Source organism: Tursiops truncatus, chromosome 11 (assembly GCF_011762595.2).
Source record: "Tursiops truncatus isolate mTurTru1 chromosome 11, mTurTru1.mat.Y, whole genome shotgun sequence".
Classification (NCBI taxonomy): Eukaryota; Metazoa; Chordata; class Mammalia; order Artiodactyla; family Delphinidae; genus Tursiops; species Tursiops truncatus.
In genome coordinates, this window is record NC_047044.1 from 3,767,169 (window position 1) to 3,792,793 (window position 25,625).

At 51.0% G+C, this 25,625-nt stretch overlaps 1 protein-coding gene and 1 long non-coding RNA gene across 4 annotated transcripts in view; one reads left to right on the forward strand and one right to left on the reverse strand.

The window, feature by feature from the left end:
- LOC109552057 (uncharacterized) overlaps nucleotides 1–22,303 on the reverse strand; it is a 67,763-nt gene extending 45,460 nt beyond the window's left edge. For 2 of the 3 annotated variants that reach the window (XR_012324137.1, XR_012324136.1), the window contains exon 1: nucleotides 16,971–17,723. The gene's annotated coding sequence lies outside the window, so the exon portion shown is untranslated. Of the gene's footprint in view, nucleotides 1–16,970; nucleotides 17,724–22,178 lie in introns of those variants that run through there. The other variant, XR_012324138.1, reaches the window with a different exon arrangement.
- On the forward strand, nucleotides 22,187–24,342 carry LOC109552058 (uncharacterized). Its single transcript, XR_002178783.3, has 2 exons — nucleotides 22,187–23,935; nucleotides 24,074–24,342. It is a non-coding gene; the product is annotated as an uncharacterized lncRNA (long non-coding RNA).
- Nucleotides 24,343–25,625: the final 1,283 nt, after the last annotated feature.

Genomic DNA, 25,625 nt, shown 5'->3' on the forward strand with positions numbered 1-25,625 from the left:
TTGTCCTTTATAATTTCCTTCACTATTACAGTTCCCAGCCCTGACTAGGACGTGGGGAGTAAGAGGACACATTCCCACGAGATGATTATGTGCAGGGCAGTCCCCCAAAGCCACACAGATCCTGCTATCACACCCCCCCAACTCCGCTCCGGCCACGCCAAGGAAGAACCCAACCGCTAACTGCCATTATAAATTCCCCCTTTCCCCATCTTTACTGTATGGTTCAACTACTTTATAAAAAACATATTAAAGACATTTTGTGGTTTAGCAACGCTGGGGACTCTAAAACAACAGAAATGCTTCGCAGACTGGGTTGAAGGCAGAGATCTAAACGCTGTAAGTATCAGGCCCCTTTGATACCAAATCTTGTTTTTCCAAAATAATGAGCAAGCCTGGTAACAACCAAACGGGGATTTTGAAAATAAATATCTGGTTACTATTCTCATGTAAAACCACTCCCAAGTGCAAACTCTAGAACTGCTTCATACCTCTGAGATATGTTCACACACACACACACAAATACTACAACCAATACACCCCACAACCACACTGTAATCTATTTATAATAACTTTCCTAAACACTATAAATATTATAACTAATGTGATATATGTTGTGTGATTAAATGGGTGGATTAAAACACTGAATTAAAAAAGCCACAAAGAAAAAGAGATTATCTTCCATTATGCCACTTACAACTTTTGTTCCATTGGCACAAATACAAACTTGGCAACTGTATCATTACTGAAGGCAGTGACTAAATACCAGGATATTAGCTTTGTAATTTTCACCTGAAATCATTGTATAATCATAGCGGCTTGCTAACCTTTTTATTCGCTGATTTTTTTTTTTTCTGGCTTTCACACACAGTAATAAGTTAATTTAATGCCTCTTTCCTCCTCCCAGTTTTTATTTGGTAAAACAAGAAATTGGGTGAGTCAGAATAATATTCGAGAACGCACACTCTTTTTTATCCTCTCTCTACTTGGCAAGGATTTACATATAATTTGGTTGCAGACTCAAAAATCAAACCCTGCTTTACGCAAAGAAAATAATAGCGCTCAGGTAATTCTATTGGGTATTTTTCAGGTTTCAGGTTTTGAAAGTCTCTTTCCAACTCGCTATCACATTATATTATTCAAAGTAAATAATATTAAAAAGCGTGCTCACATTAGCAAAACGGAAGCCTGGGAATTGACTTTGTTGAGGAAGACGCTGATGGACAGTTTTCCTAGAGGAAGAACTTGGTCTCTGCCTGTGGGCCGCACCATGCCCGTGGTCAGATATTTGAAAAATAAGTCCTAGGGAGGCTCTCGCTATACCAGGATGTTTATAGTATCAGCCTTATACAGTTATTTTTTCCTGATTTCTCCCAAGATTTGCCTAATGGGAATGCGGCCGGCCACTTCCTGCTATGCCCCGGCTCAGCCTTCGGCCGAAGCCCAGCCTCACAAGGATGGGGCACTTGAGAGTGTAGTTTCCCTTTTCTTAACCTAGCGACGTTTTAAGAGTTTAAAATTTTCTTCGGTATCCAAGACATTACAAGGACTTAGTAAACAGATGCATTTAATCTAATTAAAGCAAGCAGGATGAGTGCAAGTGAAAACTTACACTTTCACTGGGGTTTTGGACATTCGACTTGCCCACCCAAGACTCTCCTGCTTTTGAAACTAGCCCGGTAAACCGGAGCTGGCCAGTTTGTGGCGGCTCGTGGGTAGGATACCACTTCTTCAGTCATCCCAGACAATGTGTCCTTTGGGGCAGCCTCTAAGGAGCTCTGGGTACCGTGTGGAAAGGCAGAACAGGCTTATGATTTTTTTGTTTCTTTTTGCCTTTGTCTCCAAGTAGTTTGTAGGTTTGGGATTCCATTTTGGTACCTCTGTTTCGTAATAACTTGTACTCCTACTTTATGAAGGCTTCATTTTTACTCTCAATTGTTTACCCAAAAACCTATCAATTAGTATCAGTTTACCTTGGGTAAGCATTTTCTTTTTCTTATGGAGAGAGTTGAGGAGAGCGGACAGAAGCCTTCAGAGCAGCTAAACAGTTTATAGGGTCTCAGGCTGGTTAAGGAAAAGCGAGCAAGCACCCGCAGAAAGGATTCTTTCCTTCCACACATAATGAAGCGCTTTTCAAAATCTTTTGCTTTAGTTTACTCAGTTTTTGAGTTAACTAGCAACAGAAATGAAACTCTGGCCATGGGACAAGCATATGTGAGGAACAGAGCACAGGGCAGGATACTGCATTACTAGCCAAGCCTCCCCCTGCAAAAAAAAGAAAAAAGCATGCTGGGAGAGCATTTCTATATCTTCTTTCTTTTAAAAAAATATGTAAATATATATATTGTGTATATATATATATAATATATATATACACACAAAGAACAGACTTGTGCCCGCAGCTGACAGTGATCCGTTGCATGCCGGGTGGAGCTCCACACCCATGCAATCACCTGTCTGGTTAGAAACCTTCTGTGAGCAGCTGTTTTATCATATTTAACACATTTTGGAAGTCCACACGTTCACTTTCCATGATGTTACCTGTGCATATGTATCAAAAAAAAAGTCTGTCAGCCCTGAGAGCATTCTTTAAGGAGTTAATTAATATTTTTCAATTAATAGGGGAGCTTTAAACAACCAGAAGTCTAAATTAATGTGTTTGATCGTGTATATAAATATGTGACTATACTGTATATCACACATACATGTTAGTATGAAAAATTTTCCCTTACAGATGAGGAATGACAATGAATATTTTTCATTCCAAACTAGTAACAACACAAATCAGAAAATATGAATTAAAGATGAACAGCCAATATCCCTGGTTATATATGCATATATCAAATGCCAAAGCTACATTCTTGGCTTCATATAAGGAATGAGAAAAAGCACAGGACAAACTAAATTTTTAAAAAATCAATACTACCTTTCAAAAAGATGTGGGTGCTGAATTTATTTATTCAGGTTGTTCAGTTCTGCAATTTCTAAAATGGAATCGTCATAAATTGGGAAATTAACACTTTTCTGAAGAATCTATTGTATGGCTCATAGCAATTTTTTTTTAGCAGTTAAAGATATATTAGAATTTGGACTTTAACAGCTTCTGGTAGAAGGAGGTACCAGTTTCCACAAGAATTAAAAGACATCAGAAAATCTGAAGAGTTTCACTCCCTCAATTTTCAAGGAATGCCTTCCTTTCATAGTTGAAAAGCCTCTGATTTTTTTGTGAAGAATTTTTTTGTATCTTATCAATCCTTTATAGGGGCCTGAAATAGTCATTATTCTTTTTGAATTATATCTAAGCAGAATTTAGCTATTAAGAATTTAAAGCAATTTTAAACTTTAAAAACTGTTACATGTTTATTTTTTAGAAATTTAAATAACGCCGAAATGCTAATGTAAGTCAGTTGAAATTTTTTCTTCTCCACAGATGAAATGGGAATTTTAGTATCATTTCTCAGCCCTTCAGTCAGCTAGGTAAATTATAAGCCCTCTAGAATAAAGAAAAAACAGAAAGGGAATAAACCCTGATTTAGAACTCATATGGTTCAGTGCTAAATTGTAAGGGACAGCAGGAACTTTTTTAAAAAACCAAGATTTCACAGATGACTTCTTTAAAATGACTGCAACAAAACCTAAACTGCCTGCCAAATGAACCCATATAGAATGAGGGACTTTTGGGGGGGGTGGGAGCATCAATTACAAATTGTTTGAAATTTGACCACAGTGGTCTTATTTATTGAAATACTCCCATTTTATTTTTTTAAAATCTAACATGATTTCACACAACACAAGTAAGTACTTTGCTTTATGCATAATGACACTTTCATTTTCCCGACTGCGTGTAAATGTCGTAGCTTTCAGAGCCAGTTAACAGACAAGGTTAAAGCTGGATTTTTCATATATGCCCTTTCTACAGAAAGTGAAAAAACGTCTCACCTAAATTTATCACTGCAAGACAAGATCATTTTTAATGGCTGCAAAAAAAAAAAATGCTAATAAAGAAAGCCAGTGCTTTTGTTCTGTTTTGTTTCTTGCTATTTATAGAGCAACTTTTGGTGTAATTCCTAATTTTAAAGGAACTTGAAGTTCATTTTTTTTTAACCAAAAGAAAGTGGTCATGTAAACAATCAGACAATAGGCGACATTAATCTTGAAAGTAAGAGTCTATATAATTTTTACATGATGAACGCACATTTTTTAGATGTATTCGAAAATAATGAGAGACGTGGACAGGCATTTTCACTCCTGTGCTTGGCTTTCAACGATGCTCAGAAACAAGGATTTTTAACTCTCCTCAAGGATTTGTGCTTTTGCTAATATCTTAGCCATTGACCAGTTTTTCAGCTCTATATTCTAAACAGGCTACAAGCTCCTGCTTCCAAAGTCCTTCCCAGTCTCAGTGTCTGAGAGAAGACAGGGGATGCGGGCGCCACCAGCTCCTTCTTCCCTCACTCACAGCTTCTCTGATATTGGCAGGCTCTCACACACAGAACGCCGGAAACTTCGAGGAGGACCCCGAGGCTCACTGGGAAACTTCTTGTGCTTGGGAAAAAACTTCTCAACTCACACCTGGATCTACAGATTCGGAAAAATTAACCAGCTGTAGCCAAAAACCAAAACACTCAACCACCCGAACGCAGCCTACAAGAAACACAGAGTTCTTTGACGTGACAAGAAGACTTATAAATAAAATAGCTCCAAGGCAGACAGGCTGAATGAGCCTTTCAAGACAGCCTGTTGGTGCCTCAAACTTGAATATCAGAACATTAAAATGCTGGCAACATGAGGATAATATCCTAGGATTTGTGTGTGTGTGTGTGTGCCTGCGTGTGTGTGCGTGCACTCCCATGTATGTTTGTGTGTCTGCATGTATGTGTGTGTATAGAAACACAAGTTTTACTGCCCTTATGGTTTGGGGCCGACTTGAGGTCCTGGGGGTGAGCCCCGAGCCCAGAAGAAGGGCAGGCACGACCTGTATTCTTTTGGGGTCACTCCCTTTTTCATGACACATGTGCAAACACCAAAAGTCAGTGAAAACATAACCTGCTGTAGATAGCAAGGACCTACCTCAGACATAGAAAAGCTTTCCCTGCAATAAAAAAATAAAAAAAAAAACTGTGTTTTGTGAATGGCAAACCAAGCTGACCTCATTCGGCGTCGTTAGGACCAAAGTGGCAAGGCCAGCTTTGGGGAGTGAGGCTAGGGCCCAGGGGCTGGGGAGGGGGTTGCTTTCGACCCTGCAGCTCTGGAAGCTGGGTGAGCCTGATCCCTCAGGAGAGGAGGTCAAATTTTGTGGACCGGGCTGGGGTTTGGGCCCCGCAGATCCCCTACCCAAGCCAGGCTGGGCAAGGTGGCAGACAGAGCCTTGGACCCTGGGATACACATTCCAGGCTCTGGGCGTACATGCCAGGAGGAGGAGGGTCTCCAAAGCATCAAATCCAGGTCCCCCAAATTGGTAGCCATCTTGTTATCACGATCAAGGGCTTGAGGGCACGAGAATGCTGTCTCTTGTCCAAATTCTCACCATGCTCAGCCCGCACCCTGCTTGTACCTTTGCAGGAGGTTTCGATACCAAGAATTTAGTCAGTGCCAGGTGCCACTGAACATTTTCAGAAGGCAACGACTCCGTGAAGGTTTTCCCTAAGGGAACAAGGATGGCATCTCATGTGGGTGGAGAACAAGCGTTTTGTCATCTATGCGGCGTGTTCTGAGCCCCATCTCATGTGATCCTCGCAACCCGGGTGGAAGACAGAACCAGAACTGTCAGACCTCCTTCAAGACCAGAGAAACTGAGGCCCAGGTGGCTGCAACAGTGACTTGGGCACAATATTGCAGAGGCCTGGGATCCCCGAACCCCTGCACACACACACACCACTTTATTATTTTTGCTTTTTTTTTTTTTTTACGGAAAACATCACCACCCACCCCTTTGCACTCATGCACACATAGGCTTATTTAAAGGTAAGAACAGTTCCCAAGAAAAACAGCCCTCCATTGAAATCTGGGTCCCAGAACCGCCTTGAGCCGGCCAGCTTTGGCGATCCCCTACTCCCGCAGCCAGCTCTGGCCATCTGAGGCGTCCACCCTTCCCTGCCAGGTGCATCCTGGTCACCCCCTCAAAGCTGTGCTGGACGAATCAACCTCCGGTGTGAAATCACAGACTTGAGCTCCCCGCGCTGGGCCTGCCAGAGTCTCGCAACAAAGCTGCCTCGCCAGAGCTGAGGGGTCACGATGCCCTCTGTCCACCGCCCTTTCTGTTGGGGTCCCAACACCCTGCAACAAGGGGCTCGCCAGCCAAGCAGCCACGGAAGCGCCGAGGTCCCACCTGAGTCTTCCCCGACTTTCAGCCCTCTGCGAACCTGCCAGGCCCCTGCCCATGGTCTCAATATAAAAGGCCAAACAGGTGACAAGGAAGACCTGGGATAACCTCAGAGTCTCGAGTCAGCAAGGATCCCTAATGACCGGCTCCCTGGGGAGAGGCTCGCGGTAGCAGTTCTCTCCTGGAGGGGCGGCCAAGGTCCTGGACCTGGAAATCAGCATTCTGCAGGGGCAAATGCAGTCTGATCAGATAGCTATTGATCCTCAGAAACGAGAAAGGGCAGGTGATGCTGCAGCAGTGGGGGGAGGGGACGTGACAATGAGAAAGGGATAAGGAAAGAGGGAAACCGGTTATCTAGGAAATGGTCTTAGCGAAGGTGATGCTAGCAGGGCCCGTCTCCCCAGGGTTTCCCTTTCCAGCAGAGATCTGCACCACCCCGAGAAATTCCCAAAGCACCTGCCTCCCCCCGGCTCACGGTACACACCCCGGCTCATCCTCAGGGCAGCAAGGCACGACCCTAAACTCCAGAACACCGCCTTCTGTTAGAGCCAAATTCCACATCAGAATATTCCACCGCCCCACAAACAACAAGCTCCGAAACAAACCTAACGTTTTAAAAAGTCTCCCTGGCAAAGCCAGGTGAACAAAAACCATGAAATAAATGAGGCACGGGCCAGAGGGCCTGCCTGGCTTGGCCAAGAACTTGGAGCCACCCTGTTCATTTTCAAAGGCAAAGTCTTTCAAGAGTCCTTTCTCTTGCTTCCTTTTTGCACCTAATTATAAGAACACGGTGCTTTAAAAAAACAAACAAACAAACAAAAAACCAGACAAAAAACTTAAAAAAAAAAAAAAAAGAAGTTACGAGGAGCTAAGTCTCAAAAGCTGCTTGGGATAAAAATTATAACCTTGTCCAACATTTGAGGAAAAAACAAAGAACGCAGAGGACGATGATCAAGGCTGAGTTTAGTGTCAACGGCCTTCATCACGTCGGGCCTGACGGGTCTCACCCGGAACTGCCCCCAGACTCTGGGAAGGTAGTGATTTGGGGGAAAAAGAAGGGCTGGGAGGGGTCGGAGGCAAAAATCCCAGTGCAGAAGGGTTTGAAGGTTCCTGCTTCCCTCTCAGGGGACTCTGCTTTCCTGCAGCACCTTTGCTTTCCGATCTGCAGGATTCCCACAGAGCACAGAAACGAAATCAAGGCACAGCGGACCTCTCCTCTGCACCTCCGCCGGCGGCTCGCGGTCCCCAAGGGCCCTGCAGAGAGGCGCCTCCAGCCGGGCTCCCGGCCTGGGACGCGGGCAGCAGTGTCGTCGCGGTCCCCCCTTCCCCCGGGTGACAGGCGCCCACGCAGCCGCGGTGGCCGCCTGGGGTCCGTCCTCGGACCAGCGCATCCGCGACCGGGCCGGGCGGCGGGGCCGAGGCTAGTCTGGTCCAGGCGGGTCCGGGGACTCGACTTGGGTCCGCACCGGCTCTGGAGGCCGGGAGGCCTCGCGCGCCTCCTCCAGGCAGCCCCTCCGGCTCCCAGCGGGGGTGAGGCCGAGGCAGGGCCAGGGCCCGGCCGGGCCGGAAGGCATCAGGTCTGGAGCCTGGGGTCCACAACGGGTGGGGAGCGGAGCCTGTGGCTGGGTCCACGTGGCCGGGGGTCCTGGAGTCTGAGCCTGATTCGGGGGCCGGGGCCGAGTCTGCAGCCAGGCAAGGATCGGGGTCCAAGCAGGGGTCCCGGTCCGGGGTCCGAGTCCGAGCCGGGGTCCGGATCCGCGCTGGGGTCGTAGGGTCCGCGGTGGGAGTCCCTGTCAGACTCCGGGTCCGAGGCTGGGCCGGGGTCCGCGGCGGCGGCGGCACGCGCCCCAATTAGCCGCGGGCGGGCGGCGGGGCGGCCCCATTGAGGGCGAACAAAGGGCGCGACCCCGGGGTCAGGGAGTCGCGGGCCGGCGGCCGCCGCTTGGTGGGCCCGCCCTGTTTACTCTGCCCAAGCAAAGCGCACAATATAGTGACTAAAGCGGATTAGAGGGTCGCGCCCCGGAGGCCGCGGGACCTCCCAGCCGGGCGCCTCCCCGCCGGCCCGGCCTGCCGCGTGCGGACCCTTCCCCCGGGTCCCCGCCCGCGGAGACAGCGGGGGAAACTGAGGCTGTGGGTCAGCCGCGCGCGCGCGCGCGCGGGCGGCGGGCGGAGGGGGTCCCCGCGTCCCGGCTCACCTGCGCCACGTGGCGTCCCGAGCGGGGGTCACTCTGGGAGACCCCCCACGGGGCCTTTTAAACCAACCCCGGAGAGTGAGTCATTTCCCCAATCCCCGCATTTTAAAGATTCTACCCTTTCCAGCACTGCCGGTCCTGGGGATTCATTTTACAGGAACGCAAATGACACTTGCTTGAAGGCTGATATTTGAGATGGAAACATGGACAGGATTTTCCAGGTCACAAAATCCTGTAGCATTACGGTTAAAAAAGAAAATTCCCGCCTCTTGTCTTGTCCCAAGAGATGCACCTCCCGGCTGTGAGTCAGCAGGTGACTTAAGAATGCAGAATAATATATATTTCTAAAATAATCTTTGAGATATAGAAATCCTGGGAAGTATAAGCTGGAAAAAAAATTATGTTTTCTTTCTTTCTTTTAAAAGAAGGCACATGAGAGTATAAATAAGCCACTAAGATTTCCACCCCAAGACCACAGCGTATCATCTGGCAGGCTGAATGCAAGATCTATGTTCTCCAGATACGAACTTGCAGGATCTTTTAAATTGCCCTTAAAAACCAAGCAGTAGAAGCAGAAAGCACAACCTCAAACTCAAGCAGAGTCTAACCATGGTGGGGGGAGTTGTGGGGGGTCATTGGACCAAATAGCCAAGAAGAACAAGAATGCCTGTTTCTCCCCTTCTCGATGCTATTGTTTAGGGAACAAAAATACTTCTCCTTAAGTTCAAACAAAATCCTAGCTGACATTTTTATGCCCTAGTTGTGCAAGTATATATGTTTGGCTAGGGTACCCATGTAGTGTTTGATTAATAAGCTATCAATGTACGAATCTTTTATAAGAGAACGAATAGTATTTACTGACTGTATATATTTGTTGGTCTAACGAATATTTCTGCTACATGCCATCTATCCACAACTATTAAAGGGAAATATGCCATTTGTCTATATTTCTACTCACAAGACTTTAAAAATGATTTTTTCCTGCTTATAAAATACCATATGTTTAGAGAAGCACCATAATCTAAAGGACAAGTAATTTAAAATTAAAATAAGAAGATAGATATTTAAAAGCGAGATCATTTAAGTAGTAAGTATCAAGTATAAATAATTCAAGTCTAAAACACACAGAAAAAGGAAAATTCACCTATATGCCATCACCCAGAAAAAAATATTCGATTGCATCTCCTTCCCCACAGTGACCATATGCATACAATTATGTAATTTACATACATATTTACTGCTTGTGAAATATCGTATCCCATACGTCCCCATGCTGTTACAAACTCTGTCAACAGCATTTTAACAGTGACATAATATTCCATTCTATTGTCGCGTGATAATTCACCCCAGCATTCCCTGTTATTATTACAAATTTCAGCTCTTGCTAATATTTCTGTACTGTAACTAACACTACGACCAATGACCTTGCCTGTGAAGTCTGTCTGCAGTGTGGGTTGTTAATAAATCTCTAATGATCGATCGTTAATCTGGTGTTGAAGCCACTGCGTTATCTAAGGGGGTTAAGGCAGAGCCCGTAGACTCCATTTATGGTGGCAGGAACGAACTTAGAAAGTCTAGAATTCACTTCAGATCACGGTTACTCCAGAAACTAATAAGGAAATCAGTTTGCTTCCCCCTCCAGAGGCCTGGTAAATGTGGAACTTTTGCCTGATGGATTTGTGGGACCAGCCGAGGCACATGCCTGATTGCAACACACAGCATTTGGGAATTGTGCCCTTGCACGAAAGTGCTGGCCTCTTTCTGCCTACCAAGTCACTTGGCACTAACCCTCAAGGGCTTGGTGGGTTTAAGTCAGGACCAGAGAGCTGAACACCTTGGAAACATCTCGACAGGTCTGACGAAACTTTGCTCGTCTAAGGAGTGCTTTGGCCCAAGGGGCTTTCTGTGCCGAGAATTCAAACCTTAGGCCTGCTTTTCACCACCTCTCTCCTGCCGCAGGGTCCCTGCTGTCCTCCCGCCTCCCGGCCCCGTCCTGCACGGAGAAGGCCTAGCCGTGCTCTTCGCCATCTCCATGGCTTGGGCACCGTGAGAGGCCGTGTTTCCTGCCACTTGTCCCTCGTCCCAGATGCCCTGAGTCAGCCTGGGCTCTGCCCTGGGGCCGCGCTGACGGTTTGTCTGGCCTTCCCCTGACATGGCTCCCAGAAGGGCAGGGGAAGGAGGCCAGGGACCATGGAGCCCAAGACGTTCTCCCCAAACGCCAGGGCCTGTGCTGGGCCTGCTCGAAGGAGGCAGCCTGGGGGCCAGAGGGGAGGCGCTGCCACTGCAGAAAAGAAGCACAAAGAGGACAGGTGGCCCCAGCGAAAAAGTGCCAAAAAGTGCCGCGGAGTCATCCGAAAGTAGATGCTACGAGGCAGAGAAGAAAGCCTCGAAGGAAATTTGTGGACGTGTGACCGGCAAACATTCCCTTGAGTGGGAATGAGGCCGAGCAATTTTTCCCTTACATGCATTTTTCTGCATCGTCCAAATTTTCTACAATGAGCATATATTGCTTGCATAATCAGAAAGGGACCATATTCATGATACAACCATATTTATTATAAGTCAAAGAGAATTCATTTTAAGCATAAGATAAACGATTACTACTACTTATGAGTTAAACCTAAACAATAATAACCATATATTATGGCCAGGAAAGCTCGGTAGCTCACGTGTCTCTAGCACTTTACCCTTTGGAGAAACACTTTCAAATAGAAAATGAAACCGGGCAGCTTTGCTATGCAAATATTGGCGACTGTGGTGATATTCCTGCAATAACCCTTGACAGTGAGCTGGGAAGGACAGTTTTTTTCTCCTCTTAAATCTGGGAAACTCAGGAGTGGAGGAGCCACGTTAAGAGTCACAAGATCTGCACGGAGGCTTTGAGTCTGCCCTGTCCCTGTGGCAGCTTCCAGACCTCTGTCCGTCCCAGAACCTTTCTGCAGGGGAGACATTTTCCCCAGGGATCTAGTGTGTTTCCCGTTTTTCCAATTTTTTTCCCCATTACTGGAGGTAGTGCCGATGGCCAGGGCGGAATTGCAATGAGTGAAGATGGCGCTGGGTGTGCTTGAGAACAGTGGTATTTGCACAGGATCCGTTTATCTGTTAAGAGGTGCGCTACAGCAAAGTGGCCTGGCTGAGGCGTGACGGTGCCTCAGACAGGCAGGGGCTGCCTTTTTTTCACACGATGACACTACAGCTGAATGCCACCCTCCTCCTGGGAAGGGAAAACATGCCTGTGGCCCCTCTGGGGCTAGAGTCTAACCCAGAAGGACTCTTTATGTTTGTTTGGGAACGAACACGCCTTTTCCTACCTTACTTTGTAAAAGTGAGCCATTTCCAGCCCCTGGATAACAACGGATGGGAACAAATCTACAAATCAAATACATTTGATCCTCAGTGTCTTTCTTTTAAAGTGAGTTAAAAGGCGAACCAGCATGCTGTTTTCTACTCTAAAAGGCAATTTCTAAATTTGGATTTTGAAAAAAAAAAAAATTGTACTCCAGCTTGAAAACCCAGTGGCTCTCAGAATGTAAGTAAGATACACTACTCTTCGTGCTAAAATCGTCTTAACTGGTTTAAAATAAATCAGAACGAAATGATACGAGCTGACCATAAGTCTTTCATCACTTATTTTCTGAAGGCAGAAGCGGGATGCACACAGACTGTGCTCCGTCCCGAGAGCCGACTGGGCCCAGATGCAGCGTTCAGTGATTTTCAACTGAGAGGAACAAACATCTCAGGGACCAAACAGACCCAGGCTTTTTATATTCCAAAGACATCCGCGATTTTAGATAAGGATTAAATTATAAAATAAACAATTATAAAATGTAATCAACAGGTAAGGTGAATAAATTAGAGACATTTATCTCCTCCAAGAAAAAAATGTCTGGCTCTTGGCTTTTGAAGCTGTAAGTAGATGGACAGATTTTCACAAGACCCTTTCTTTTACTTCCCCTCCTCACCCAGGGCACAGCAAACCATCTCTGCCTTCTAAAATAAAAACACATGCCACTTTAATTTAGCAAAGAAAAGCCAAAATGCAGAATCTCTGCACAGATAATTTTTAAATTAAAGAGAGAGGGGGAGACTGTTCACTGTGTTTTATACCTTTTGGGGGGCAGTTACCTTCTCCACGTGTTAATAATTTAACTGTCAAATCACAACAAACAGCTAATTCCATCTCTGAGACGCTAGGATTGCAACCTACAAGGGGAGATTTTAATTGTAGCTGCTAAATAGCAAATGCTGACAGAAGTCTGCTTTCAATCCCCAGACAGGGCTGGGACATGACTAATTTATTTTATCTTATCCATCTATCTATGCGCAGGATTAAAATATTTATATCAGTCTGTTCACTTTAAAACATGCAGAGCCGGCACCAGCTTCAGGGCCACTCCTTAATTTTTCACAGTTTTGGCTTTTCATTGTTTCCAGAAATGCATAGCCCTTGAATGGCGAATACTCTCAAATGCTGATGGGATCTTTAAGCCACACGGAACTAGTCCTAGAGCTGCACAAATGCTGCCTGGCCACGGGGACGGCGTCGGAGCTGTTCCGACGTCCCTGTCCCCAGAGATGCCAGTGAAATCAGGCAGGCCTGAGCCCGGCTTCTGAAGGAAGCTTGCCTCTGGCCAGGTGGCTGATGGAAACCAGAGCCTGGTAAGGATGCCCCAGCCAGGTGGCCAGGTAGGCGGCGGGCAGCAGGGGGTTAAGCAGGGAGTGGGGAGGGGTGCAAACAAAAGGCCAGGGGCAGGGGAAATGGGGCTGCAGGGCCCAGCCCGAACAGACGCAGACACAGGGAGCTCTGTCTGCCTGCCCGCTGCCCGGCACTGTGACTAACCGCCCCACTATTGTACCCTGAAGCCAGCCCTTTGTACCGTCCCCTGGCGTCTGGGAGCGCGGCCGAGGAACCCTCCTCGTCCTGGAAACTTGCAGTCTCAACACCCATTCTTTCACCACTCAGGGCTGCTGGGGGCTTGACTAGCCGGTGGAAGCATCCTTTCCCCTGGCCAAGAAGGGCCATCAGCAAAAAAGAAGCAGAAAAACCAGGTTCCCTAACCCTGGGGGAGGGGAGCCCTAGGGACCACTAAACCTGCCCTGCCCAATGCAGTGGTCCTTCCCTACATGCGGCCACTGAGCCTCTGAAGTTCAGAGAGTCCCTCCGGACTGAGATGTACGTGTAAAATACACTCTGGATCTCAAAGACTTAGTACAAGAGGCAAAACATAGGTAAACTATCTCAATAATTTCATATTAATGACACATGGACATATACTATTTTGGATGCATAAAAGAAAGAAAAAGATAAAAGAAATGGGATTATTAAAGTGAATTTCACCTAGTTTTACTTTTCAAAAAATGTGGCTGCTGGAACACGTTAAATTACAGATGTGGCCGCGTTTGCGGCTGACGCGATGTTTCTACCGGACACAGCTGTGCTAGGCTGTGGGTACCGGGGCCTGGGAACAGGCCTTGCACGCAGCCTGCTTTCTCCCAGGCAGACAATGGAAGATGCCACCGTATCTCCCCACCCAGTGACAACCCCTCACCCAACGGCCAGGAATACCAGGCCCTCACTGCCATGCCTGACCAGCCCTGTGTTCATTTGCCTCGAGGACTGGGTCTTGCACACTCAGGTGTCTGGGAATCGTTTGTAAAACACGTTAAGTGTGCACAGGAACACGCACACGCGTGCTCCAGGGCCCTGACTCTTCACTGAAAGCCATGCCAACCCGTCCTGGCTGGCGTTTGGAGAAGCCAGATTCACAGGGCGCCCAGACGGCCCCCAAAGGGCCCCCTGGAGCCGGACATTTGACCCTTTGCCCTGGGACAGACCGGACCCGCTCAGGGCCCCGTCGTGACTTTCCTGGACCCAAGCACTTTTGTATTCATGGCTCCTTCCTCCATAAATATTAAAAATCATATTTTATGACTACATTGGTATAAAGATGAATATAGTCCATGCTGAATTCTTCATTATACATTCATTATGATTATAGCCATGTTTTTTTCTTCTGATTTTAAAAGACGTTAAAATTAAAACATATTCCTGGGCCCTGGGCACTGTACTTCCCTGGACCATCCCTCCGAGCTCCCACGACCACTCCCTGAATAGCATCCCCACCCAGACAGGTGCACGGGCCTCCCCTTCTGCATCTGGGACTCGCCTGCCGTTCCTCCAGTGACCAGATCACCCTCCTCACTCTAGAATTCATTCCTGAAGTCCTGCCCTGGATGAATGGCTTGTGACATCCCCACCAGACACCAGAAAACTTTCCACATTATTGTTTTTTAAAAAAATCGATCATGAGAAAGGCCCAGGATCGCAGCATGACGGAAGGCCCCAAGTCTGTGAGAACCGTTCCCGCCCCCCACCTCCCACCCAGCTCAGTGCTGGGGTCCCCAACCGCGTGCCCCAGCTGCCATGTTCACCACCAAGAGATGAGCCCACCAAGCATGTTTGATGGTGACACAAGAGGAAACTGTTAGGGTGCCCAGCGCCCACCACGTGCCAGCTCTGTGCTGGCCCTGGGCACCCATGCCCTCCAGTCCTCACATCCCTGTGTCGGGCCCAGCTTCTGGACCGGGGGCGAGGAGGCCTGGCTGGATTTCCAGCACCTCCCAGAAAGAGGCATCTGAAGCTCTCGCCATTCCCCCTCCCGTGGCGCCACCGTGCAGGGCCTGGGCCACCCTGCTGGGGAAGGACGGTGCAGGAGATGGTTAAAATTCTGCATCCTTTTTGCATCCGCCTCCAGAGGAAGCGCTGCTTTTTTTTTTTTTTTCTCTCTCAAGCAGGAGGAGAAAAAAAAAAAAAAAAAAGCTGAGAGCAGCAATTTGCAGGCCTTGGGATGTTTTTCTCCTTGACAGCCCTGGGCCCCGCCTCGCTGGGCCTTCCTCCGGCCAGAGCGGCCACAGCTCGGTCTGCAGCAACCGGTCGGCCCCGTGCACGCGCGGCCTCCCCGCGGAGCTGGGCCGGGAGGGCGGGAGGAAGGCCGGCCGGGCAGGCGGCAGCGATGCCTGGCACTGCGCTGCTTTGTGGCCGCGTCCTCCGCCCGCCGCCCTTCCGCCCGCCCCAGGCCTGCTCCGGGCAGGCCGCACCGCCCGCTGCCCGCCGATCGGCCACCCTGCGCCCCACCCGGGGTACCCTCACCTTCTGGGCCCCGGCCTCCGGGCCTCGGGTCCTGCTGGCGCCCGGGGTGCCCGGCCACGTCCTCGGCGCCGCCGCCGCTCGCCCCACCCGGCTGCCCGCGCTCGGCGGCGAGCCTGGCACGGTGCCAAGCTGCCTGGGAGCCCGGCCCGGGCTGGGGAACTTTCCTGCGAGGGTGTGTGTGGGGAGGGGTGCGGGGTGCGGTGATGCCAGGGGAGGGTGAGGCCCAGATGCCCGGCGGCCGCCCCCCAGCCCCCGGCCGGCCTGCGGGGCCTCCCCCGCCTCCTGTCTCCTGAGTCCCATAAAGGCACACACAACACGGGCGGTTTAGTCAAAACAGTCATGTGCAGGAGCCGGCAAACAAACAAAAGCCCTTATTTATTTATTTAGTTCACACACTCGGATACGGAGACGCCTTTTGTGCACATAATTTCGCACACACCAGAAAGGGGGCGATGCCACCGTGCTCCCCGAAGCCGAGGGCCTGCACGGCCCGCCGGGCCTCGGGAATAATTGCATTGCCTGGCCTGGGCATTTCCATATTTAAATTGGGCAGCAGCCTATGATTAATTAAGAAGGAAAAAGGCAAAAAAGGAAGAAAAATGGTGGGGGTGGGGAGCCGGACGTTCTGGGCAGCACAAGGTGCCAGGGTGCCCGTGGCGGCTTAACTCCTGCCCTGCCAGGCCCAGGCCCGGGAGCAGAGGCGGCTGGGAGGGGACGCGGCCTGCGCCTTCTGTAGAGTCCCCGGCCCTGGGGGGCACACCCTCGGCCCCTTCGTGCCTCGAGTGCCACCCCAGCTTCAAAGGCTGCCCCAGGAACGTCCTCTACCTCACTTTCTCATTCAGAGTGGCTGGGCTTTGTGCCAGGTGCTGGGGAAGGACACCCCAAAGCCCCTGGTGGGGTGCTGGCCCGGGAAGAGCTGCTGCCATTCTGGCTGGGATGACTCGTCCTTGGCCACTGACACCTTTACGCCACGACATGCAAGCTGCACTGAGGCCCTGCCCCAGGCGAGGCTCCCAGATCCCTCCGCACTCACACAAGCCCCCTGCCAAGGGCTGCGCCACGGCCCTTCCGTCCCCTAGAGCAGCGGCCTGTTCTGGGAACGGGGCAGGAAGGCTCGCCACCCTTCTGGAAAGAATCAAGAGCTGTGGCTAAGTGAGAGCTGCGAAAGACCACATTCCTGGAAGCAGGTGGTGAGCCCCACGGAGCCCTGGATTTAGGGTCCAGCCATCACCAAGCTTCAGCCCTGCCCCTTGCCAGCTGTATGGCCCTGGGAGAGTTATCTGGCGTCTCTGGGCCTCAGTTTGCTCACCTGTAAAATGGGGATGATAGCAGTGCCCACTGCACCTGCCCCACGGAGTTGAGCGGAGGAAGAGCAGCTCCCGGTTGAGCATAGAACCTGCCTGAGTTTCCAGAACCTCTGTCCTTGAGGTGGGCAAAGGCTGGAGCCAGTGGGGCCTCTGGCAGGAAGTTCCTCAGCCCAGGAACAAATCCACAACAGTTTGAATCCACTGCGCAAGTGGATGACGTTTAGGGCTTGGAGCTGGGAGAGCAGCTGGATTATCCAGGTGGGGCCACTCTAGTCACATGACTCCTTCCCAGCTATGATCAGAGAAAGAGACACGCCACTCTCTCTGAAGATGAAGGAAGGGACCACGGGCCAAGGAATGTGGGCGCCTCTAGAAGCTGGAAGAGACCAGGAACGGATTCTCCCCGGGAGCCTCCAGAAGAAAGCAGCCCTGCCCACACCTGGATTTTAGCCCTGTGAGACACTTCAGATTTCCAGCCTCCATAATCCTGATTGTTTGAGCCATCAGATCAGTGAACTTTGTTATGGCAGCAATAGGAAACTGACAACCCACCCCACCCCACCCCCAGCTCGCCCAGGTGCCTCTGAAGGAGACCCTGGGAAGGCGGCCCGCCACCGACATATTCACTCCACACCTGGTGCTCCTCTGTGGTGGGCAGTGCTGGGCTGGGGTCAGCAGACCTCATCCCTGCCCTCAGGAGCCTTTGGTCAGGCAGCCAGATGCCCTACAGAGCCCTCCTCGCCCAAGGGGCTCTAACCTCACCTCTTGACCCACCCACCCCATCCCACCTCCTCCTCCTACGCCTCGCCACCACTTACAGAGCATCGCCCATGAGCAGGCATCATGATAAAACTTATCTCATTCCACCCCCAGCCTGACAGGCTCAGTGGTCGAGGCAGCCTGGACCCCTAGATCCTATCAGCAGTTTAGTAGGACGAGGGCCCACTTCCTGTTTCATAACCATTAATGTGTCCTTCTCACAGTAGGACAGGCGGAAGGTCTTTGGGCCACTGTCTCTGCTCTTTGGGCCCAGGGTCCTCATCTGTAAAGGGGGCTGATTACAGCCCCTTACAGGGTGGCTGTGGACGTGGCAGCCGGTGCTGTGCGTGCTCAAAACTGCCCAGTCAAGTCAGCTCTGGAAAGGGTTGGGTTTTTCTCTAAAAGTCAAAAGATGCCAGGCAGGTTATCGCCTCAGTACCATCACTGTGCAGGGGGCCGGGGGCTGTGCCCCTGGCCGAGGTGGAATTTCAGACAACCTCCAAAGGCTTCTGGAACCTAAAGGTCTCTCCTAACAGCCTTCAATCCCTTAGGAAATAAGCAGAAATGTGCACACAGACACTCCCCAAAATGTTGTTCACAACAGGGAAAACCGGAAATAATTGGGAATAACCTAAGCGTCCAATAATAAGGGATTAGTTAAAGAGCTTCATCAATGGAATATTAAACAGTCATTAAAAACCAACTTGCAGAACAGTATCTTCTGATTTAGAGAACGAGTTGTGATAAAATATTTCGTGAAACAAGAAGAAGATAAAATGATACATATAATCAGATGCTAAGATGCTAATTTTGCTTGAAATTATGTTTTTACAGAAGCTGGGTAAAGTGTTCCCACTAGTTATTTCTGAGGGTGGTTTCACAGGTGATTGAAAACTTTCTTTCTTCTTTTATGAGGATTCAAAATGTTCTAAAATTAGCATGTAACATCAGTGATGGAAAAAAAAAAAAAATCAATGCAGGAGAGGAGTCATGCTCCTTCCACGGAGCTGCCCGCGGGTCCTCCCCAGCCCTCGGCATGCGGCAGGAACACGTGCAGTGAGCCGGGCCAGCTGGGGCGGGGCTGGAGTGGGGGGCGGTCTGTGGCCTCTCTGCCACACAGGGCTCCACACTCAGCAAAGTCCTGCATTCAAGCCCTGCATTCACACTTGCTTTAATGCTCTGCTGTCGCCATCCTGAAACTCTTAATACTTTTTGAAGAAGCCCCCGCCCCCCATTTTAATTTTGCACTGGGCTCTGCACTGACGTAGCCATTCCCAGCAAGGAGCCCTGGGCCTCTGGATCCTGGACCTTACTTTCCAGTTTCCTGAGTGCAGCAGCCAGCTTTTTGCAGTCAGTTTGTCTTATTTCCCACTCCGTGACCCCTTCTCTCCTGCTTCTCCCTGCTACACCGACTGTCGACTGTCGGCAGAAATGGGAACTGGGGCTCTGTTTTGTAAACACATGCATCCATCACTTGCAGTGCTTTCCCTGGAGACTGAAATCAGCACCTCACCAAGTTTTTAGGACCTTCTTACCAGCTGTGTATTTTCCCCGGGAAAACCAGATGCCTCAGACCCAGAACCACTGTTGCAGTCCCGTCCCACATCTGGTCCTACCAGTGAAGGCTCAGGGATACCTAGGAGGCTTCCTCCTACAGCTTCTGCAGAAACACCGCTAGAGACGTGGTAAGCTGCTCGTCCCTGGGGGCATTCAACAGAGACTACGCGGCCGGCAGCAGGAGCACTGCAGGAAACACCTTCTCTGGATGGAAAGTTAGCTCAGAGAGCCTCATCCTGGTGTTATAATTGCACAGGGCATCCGGCAGCTTCTCAAGGCAGGGCCAACGTCAGACTCATGTCTCGACCCCCTGTGCTCAGCACAGGCCTATAAATGCAGGGGAGGGGCTTAGTGATGGTTTCTTCTGGGATAAGGAAAGAAACACAAAAAGTGGGGAGAGGCAAGCAGTTGAGAGTTGACATGAGATTTGAGAAACTCAAGAGCTGCCCCAGAAGCAGGTGCCGTGTTAGAGAAGCCACGGTCCCCCTCGACTACAGTCAAATAGCAGCGACTAGATTTCCTGAGCGCCTCTGCGTGCGAGTGCCACGCTGAGCGTCCACACAGGTATCACAATTCTCCCCCAGGACTCCACTGAATCAGAACTCTTATTAAGCCCGTTTTATGAGTGAGGAAGTTGAGGCTCAGAGAGTTGAGGTTACTGGCCCAGGGCCACCCAGCTAGCACAAGGCAAGGGTTTTGAGTGCAGACCTGGCTCACAGAAGAGCCAGTCCTTCAGTGCAACCATAAGCCCAAGCTTTCCAAACTAGCGGCGGCTCTACTGCCTGGGATGTGAAGAAAGTTCAAGTTCACTTTCTGTATCCTGCTCCTCCTTCATTAGTCACAGAGCATCTCAGGCACAGCCTGAGTGGACGGAGAGGTTCCCCAGAGGATCTGGGGCCAGGGTAAGTCGGGTACCTTGTTTTAGGGAGATTTTAACTTCAAATCAGCTCGGTTAAGCAGATCAGGGCTTACAGAGGCAAGCCAGCTTCAGCTGCCGGAAGGACTCGGTATGTGGAGGCCAACACCTCCCCGTGATTCCGTCTGATGAGGGGTAAACGAGGTGCAAACTCCCCTCCCTTTCTGCGCCCCAGGTCTATAGGGCTTCCTTGTCAGAGCTTGGGCTGGGGCGGGGGTCACTAGGAAACCTGCCTCTCTTTTAACATTACACAGCTCATGTTGGACTTCCCTCGTGGTCCAATGGTTAAGACTCCGCGCTTCCACTGCAGGGGTGCAGGTTTGATCCCTGGTCGGGGAACCAAGATCCTGCATGCCATGCAAAATTGAAAAAATAAATAAATAAATAAGAAACGGCTCACACGGACCCAGGGATTGTAACCCGGGGGGCAACAGGCTGGGTTCACCCAAGGATGTGTTTCCTCTGTCCTGCATTCGGGGTTTTCAAATTCTGGGCATTCTACGCACAAATCTGGATTTCCTTCTTCTGGAGAGCCAGAAGCTCTGGAACCCTAGGCCTTTCCCCTCGTGGCAGCAACTGGAGGGAGCCGGCATGAGGCCTCCCTCCCCTTAGCGCAGGCCTGGGCTCTCTGTTCCCCCAGTCCCCAAAACTCTCCCCTGCACCCCACCTGACCCCTGTAGGCTGTCTGTTCAAGGCCCCTGCTGGAGCATCCAGGATACAGAGGGCAGTGACCTGTCCAGCCCCCGGCTGGCCTAGGCCTTCTCCAACCATGGCCCCCCTGTAGCCTTTCGCCGAAGGGGACTTTGGGGTCCAGGTGCCCTGGGGATGGAGGTGAGGTTAACAACGACCTCTGGAAGATTGGGCACCTGTCCGTGACTGAGAGCAGGCCCAGCCAGGCATTCCCTGCTGTGGTTGGGGGACCGGGGCTGGGACGGGGTAGGGGGGCAGTCAAACTCAAGGGGGCCGCCGAGGCCCTGCCACCGCCCACCCCGTAGGCACCCCCCAGGGATCAGGCCACTCACAGGCGGCCTTGTCTCAGGCAAAGGGAGGAGGAGGGTGCAGAGAAACCGGCCGGAGGGGGTCCTGGGCCTGTGGGCAGAGGCAAGTGGAGGCGCCAGTGTTCCCAGCTCTGCTCCCCAGGGACAAGGCCCCACAGGGCCCAGGCGCCCCCTCCTCCCCAGGCCCTGACCACAGCTGCCATGCTGTGTCCCTGAAGCTGCCATAGCAGCGTGGCACCAAGGCTGCCTTGGCACAGTTGCCCTGGGCAGAGTAGAGAGGAGGTGGTGGCTAGGGGTGCCCCTGGGGAAGGTCCCCCTGGGGAAGGTCCCCCAGGATGGCCACAGGGAAGCCGTTCAGGCAGGGGGGCAGGACCAGGCGCAGTAGCCGCCTGGAGCCCCCCGGGACCCGCTCGCACTGCAGCGGCCGGGGGGCAACTGCGCAGGTGGGCCAGGGCTGCCTCCCCTGAGCTATGGGGGTCGCTCACCCCACAGGCCCTGATCCGCATGCAGCCCCTGGCAGGCCTGGGCCTGGGGCTTTAACACCTGAAAGCCGGAGTGGCACCGGTGCCCCCTCCTTCTTCCCTCCAGCCAAAGCGGGTGGGGGCCGCGCAAGGCCGAAGGGGAGAGAAAACCAGAGCGAGCTTCTTTCCCCTTTAAGAGCCCTGATGGCCGCCGCCCAGACCCAGCGGCCCGGGGACGAAAATGTCGCGAAAGATTCCCTTCCGAACTTCCCGAGTCTTTGTTCGGGAGGAGGCCGGGGCGGGCGGCTTCGCTGGGCGGAGGGCCGCGGGCTGAGCCGTGCGCTCCATGGCGGCCACGGTCACGGCGGCGGCGGCGGCGGCGGCGGCGGCGGCGGCGCCCCCGCGCTCGCCCCCCGGGGCGCCCCCTCCCGGCCCGAGCCCGGGCCCGGCCCCCGGCCCCGGACCCCGCCGGCCGCGGGGGGCGCCGAGGGCTAGGGCGGGAGAGCGGGCGCCGCTTACCAGGTCATCCCGGAGTGCCCCGCGGTCCCGCCGGAGTCAAGTTCACGTCCGGCCGGCGGACTGTCCGAGGTCCCGGCGCGGCCGCGCAGAGCGAGGCCGCGAGAGGCCGCCGGCCCGGGTCACGCCGCACGCGGCCCCGCGGCGCCGCTGTCACCCCGGTCCCGCGACCCCAACTTTCCACACAGTCGCGGAGCTGGAAGTTTCCGGGCTTCGTGGGCGCTGGGCTGGGTTTCTGCAGTGTCGTCTGAGCTTGGCAACAAAGAGGGAAAGCAGGCCGGGAGAGGGGAGGAAAGAAAGAAATACGATGGGGAGAGGCCCGGCTACTGAGAAATCTCCAGGACTTGAAATTCCACCCGAAGCTTTTTTTGGATGTTTTTTCTTAGGTGGTAAACACCCCCCGCAGCTCAGGATGGAGCCCCTCCTCTGGTCCCGTGGCTGAGGCACCTTCCTCGGCACCTGCCTGTTTTATAACCCACTCCAAAGCGTCTTGGGCAAATTTTGGGGGTGGGGGGGAGTGAGGTGGGCACAAGATGCTTCCTGAAAGGTGGTTGATCTCAGTGCAGCTGCAGCAGGCCTGGGCTCGGAGGGGCTCCCTCTTGTCCTCCCAGCAAACCAGCTTGGGTCAGCTGCTCCAAGCAGCTCCCCTGTGTTTCTGTCCTGGGAGAAGAGGGACAGCTGGGACCACCACCACCCCCCCTCCACCGTGTCCAGAAGAGGACCTGGGCTCCGTAAAGGGTCGAGGGCCCCGGGCCCACCTGCCCCCAGCCCACAGGTGCCGTAAACAGAGGACCCAGTCCTTGCCCTCTATGCAGCTGTTCTATGTGTGAGGTGGGAGGACTCCCAGTAACCTGGAAGCTCAGGCCTCCTCTTCTCGGGAGTTCCCTGGCTGCTGGTACCAGGGTCCCGGGAACGTGTCTGGGCTGGAGGGGGAAGCTGAGTGTCCCTAGGCCTCGGAACCTTCGCAGTGGCCTAGCCCAGTCCCTTCAAGGGCCGTCTGAGCACTGGAACAGGAGCTGAGGGGCACAAAGCATCAGCTGTCACTCGGCCTTGGGATACTCCTGCCCTGCCCTGTTCATCAGTTTGTCTGTCCGTCCTTCCCTGCAAAGACATATTTATGGAGAAAACAGTCCCAGGCCTGCGATGCCAGAGCTCTGTGAAAGGCTGGGAGAATGAGGTGGTTTGGTTTTTTGTTTAAAGAAAAATGAGCAAGGGGACCGTGGAGACAGGTTGGGAGTTGGAGTAGGGGGCGGGATATGTTGTCTCTCGTCCCTCCAGGTGCCGGAGAGCTTCTCCGCTCAGTGCACATTTGCCCTTCCAATGATTTCTCAGATGTGATTCTTTCTAGAGTTGGTCCTGGATGCCCACGTGTAGTTCACAGAAGAGGCTGCGCCTGGGGGCACCTGATGGGTGCAGCCCATCCACCTGGAAACTTCAGAACTTACCATGGGGCTGAGACTATAGAAGGGGCAGAGGTGGGCAGGTCATCCTGGGGCTGGCTGGGGCAGCGTGTGGAGCGGGTGTTCAGAGCCACAGATCTTTGTCAGCTTATGTACCTAGGCTGCCAGTTCATCCCCAGGGCCCACAGTTTGCCTCATCTGGGGAAAAATCCACCTGCCAATGAAGTCCAAGATCGTTTCCCAGAAGGGGTATTTTCACAGGAACAAGCGTTTATCTCCAAAACCTCGGCTGGTCAGCCGTGCACGCTCCAGCAGAGCACCGAAGACCCATCGGGGCTCAGCGCCAGGGCACCTCCTGAAGTAGGTACCCCTCGTTGACACGAAAGCCCCTCGCTCAGAGGCCGGGCCCTTTCCGCGGGAGGGAAGCTGCCTGTTCTCTCCCACGGCATCCTCACTGGGGGACTCCATTCGTGAGCTGCAATCACTTTGTATTTCCAGGACTGAAAAATGCATCCAGAACCGCATGTCTTCCTGAAGCTTGAACCCACCCATTTGCTTTCTGATGTGTGGTCACTGTTGCTCAGTTTGTCCCCAAAGGGGATGTCACCCTAGCTCCATGAAAAACCGCCAAGACCTTGTTCGGCCTGGCTTCATGGGCACGTAGCCTGTGCAGTCATCCCATGCTCTATGCTCTGCTGTCTCTGTCTTAAAGTTCTTTTTTTTAAATCAATATTTTTATTTATCAATATATTTTTTATTTTCAACAATTTACAGTGTTATGTTAATTTCTGCTGTACAGTGAAGTGATTCAGTTATACATACATACATTCTTTTTTAAAATATTCTTTTCCAAAATAAAAAAATATTCTTTTCCATTATGGTTTATCATAGAATATTGAATATAGTTCTCCGTGCTATACAGTAGGATCTTGTTTTTTTTTTTTAATTATTAATCCTTTTTGAACAAGGGGCCCTGCCTTTTTATTTTGCCCTGGGTCCTGGGCCATTGCCCACTTTGGCTGTTGTTAACAGGGTCATAAATTTAAAAACGAAACAAAACAAAACACGATTTTTATATTTCTTTTACTAAAGTCTGTTTACAGAAATAATTTCAGAGTCTATCTAAACAAGATAAAATATTTGAATAAAAGATCAATGTATTTAGGAAACATGTTCACCTCGAAGGGGCAGGAAGTTGTTATAGTAATCGTACAGCTCTGAGAGTTGGAATTATCCACGTTCAGCCCCAGCTCTGCCACGTGGGCCCTGTGTACCAACTCAGGGTCTCAGCTCAAGTGTGCACGGGGTGACACTCCCACCTGTGGGGTGGTCTAAGGAGCCAGGATTGTGGGAGAATTTGGCAGAATATCAGATACTTAATAAAAATACTGTGGATTGTCATGTTATATTATTTGACATGAAGGCTTAGGTGAATTTTGACTACTTTTAATAAGAGTGTATTTTGTCCCTTCTCGTTATAAAAGCAATACAGACTACACAATGTTATAGAAAGTTTGGAGAGATATATATATATATATAGAGAGAGAGAGAGAGAGAGAGAGAGACTTAGAGAGAGAGAAAGAGAAAGTAAGCATGTCCCTCTTAATCCAAAGCCACCTTTGGCCACTCACATTACCGTTTATTTCTTTATATAAAGAGACATACAAATACATTTCATTTAAAAAACTTTTTCTTTTACCCCATGGACATTTTTAAATGGGGACCCTGGTGAGGCCCCGCAGGAGAATCCAAGCAGAACTAATGGCCCTACATTGTGAACTAAATCCAGGCTGACCACAGCTCAGGGCAGCTTCACACGCAGGTATAAACCCAGTCTCCGCCGCCACCTGCTCCCAAGGACCATAAATTGTGACATTTACAGTTACAAAAGCGCCGGCTGATAACAACTCTACATCACAAAATGTCCTTAACCTGCTGCTGCCTCATCCTTCCCATTTGTGACTTAGTTAAAAAAATATTTTTTTAACAGTTTCGGGTTCTTATTTTTAATTTCCAGTCTGTTGTAGAATCTGCTCAGTCAGGGAGGGGA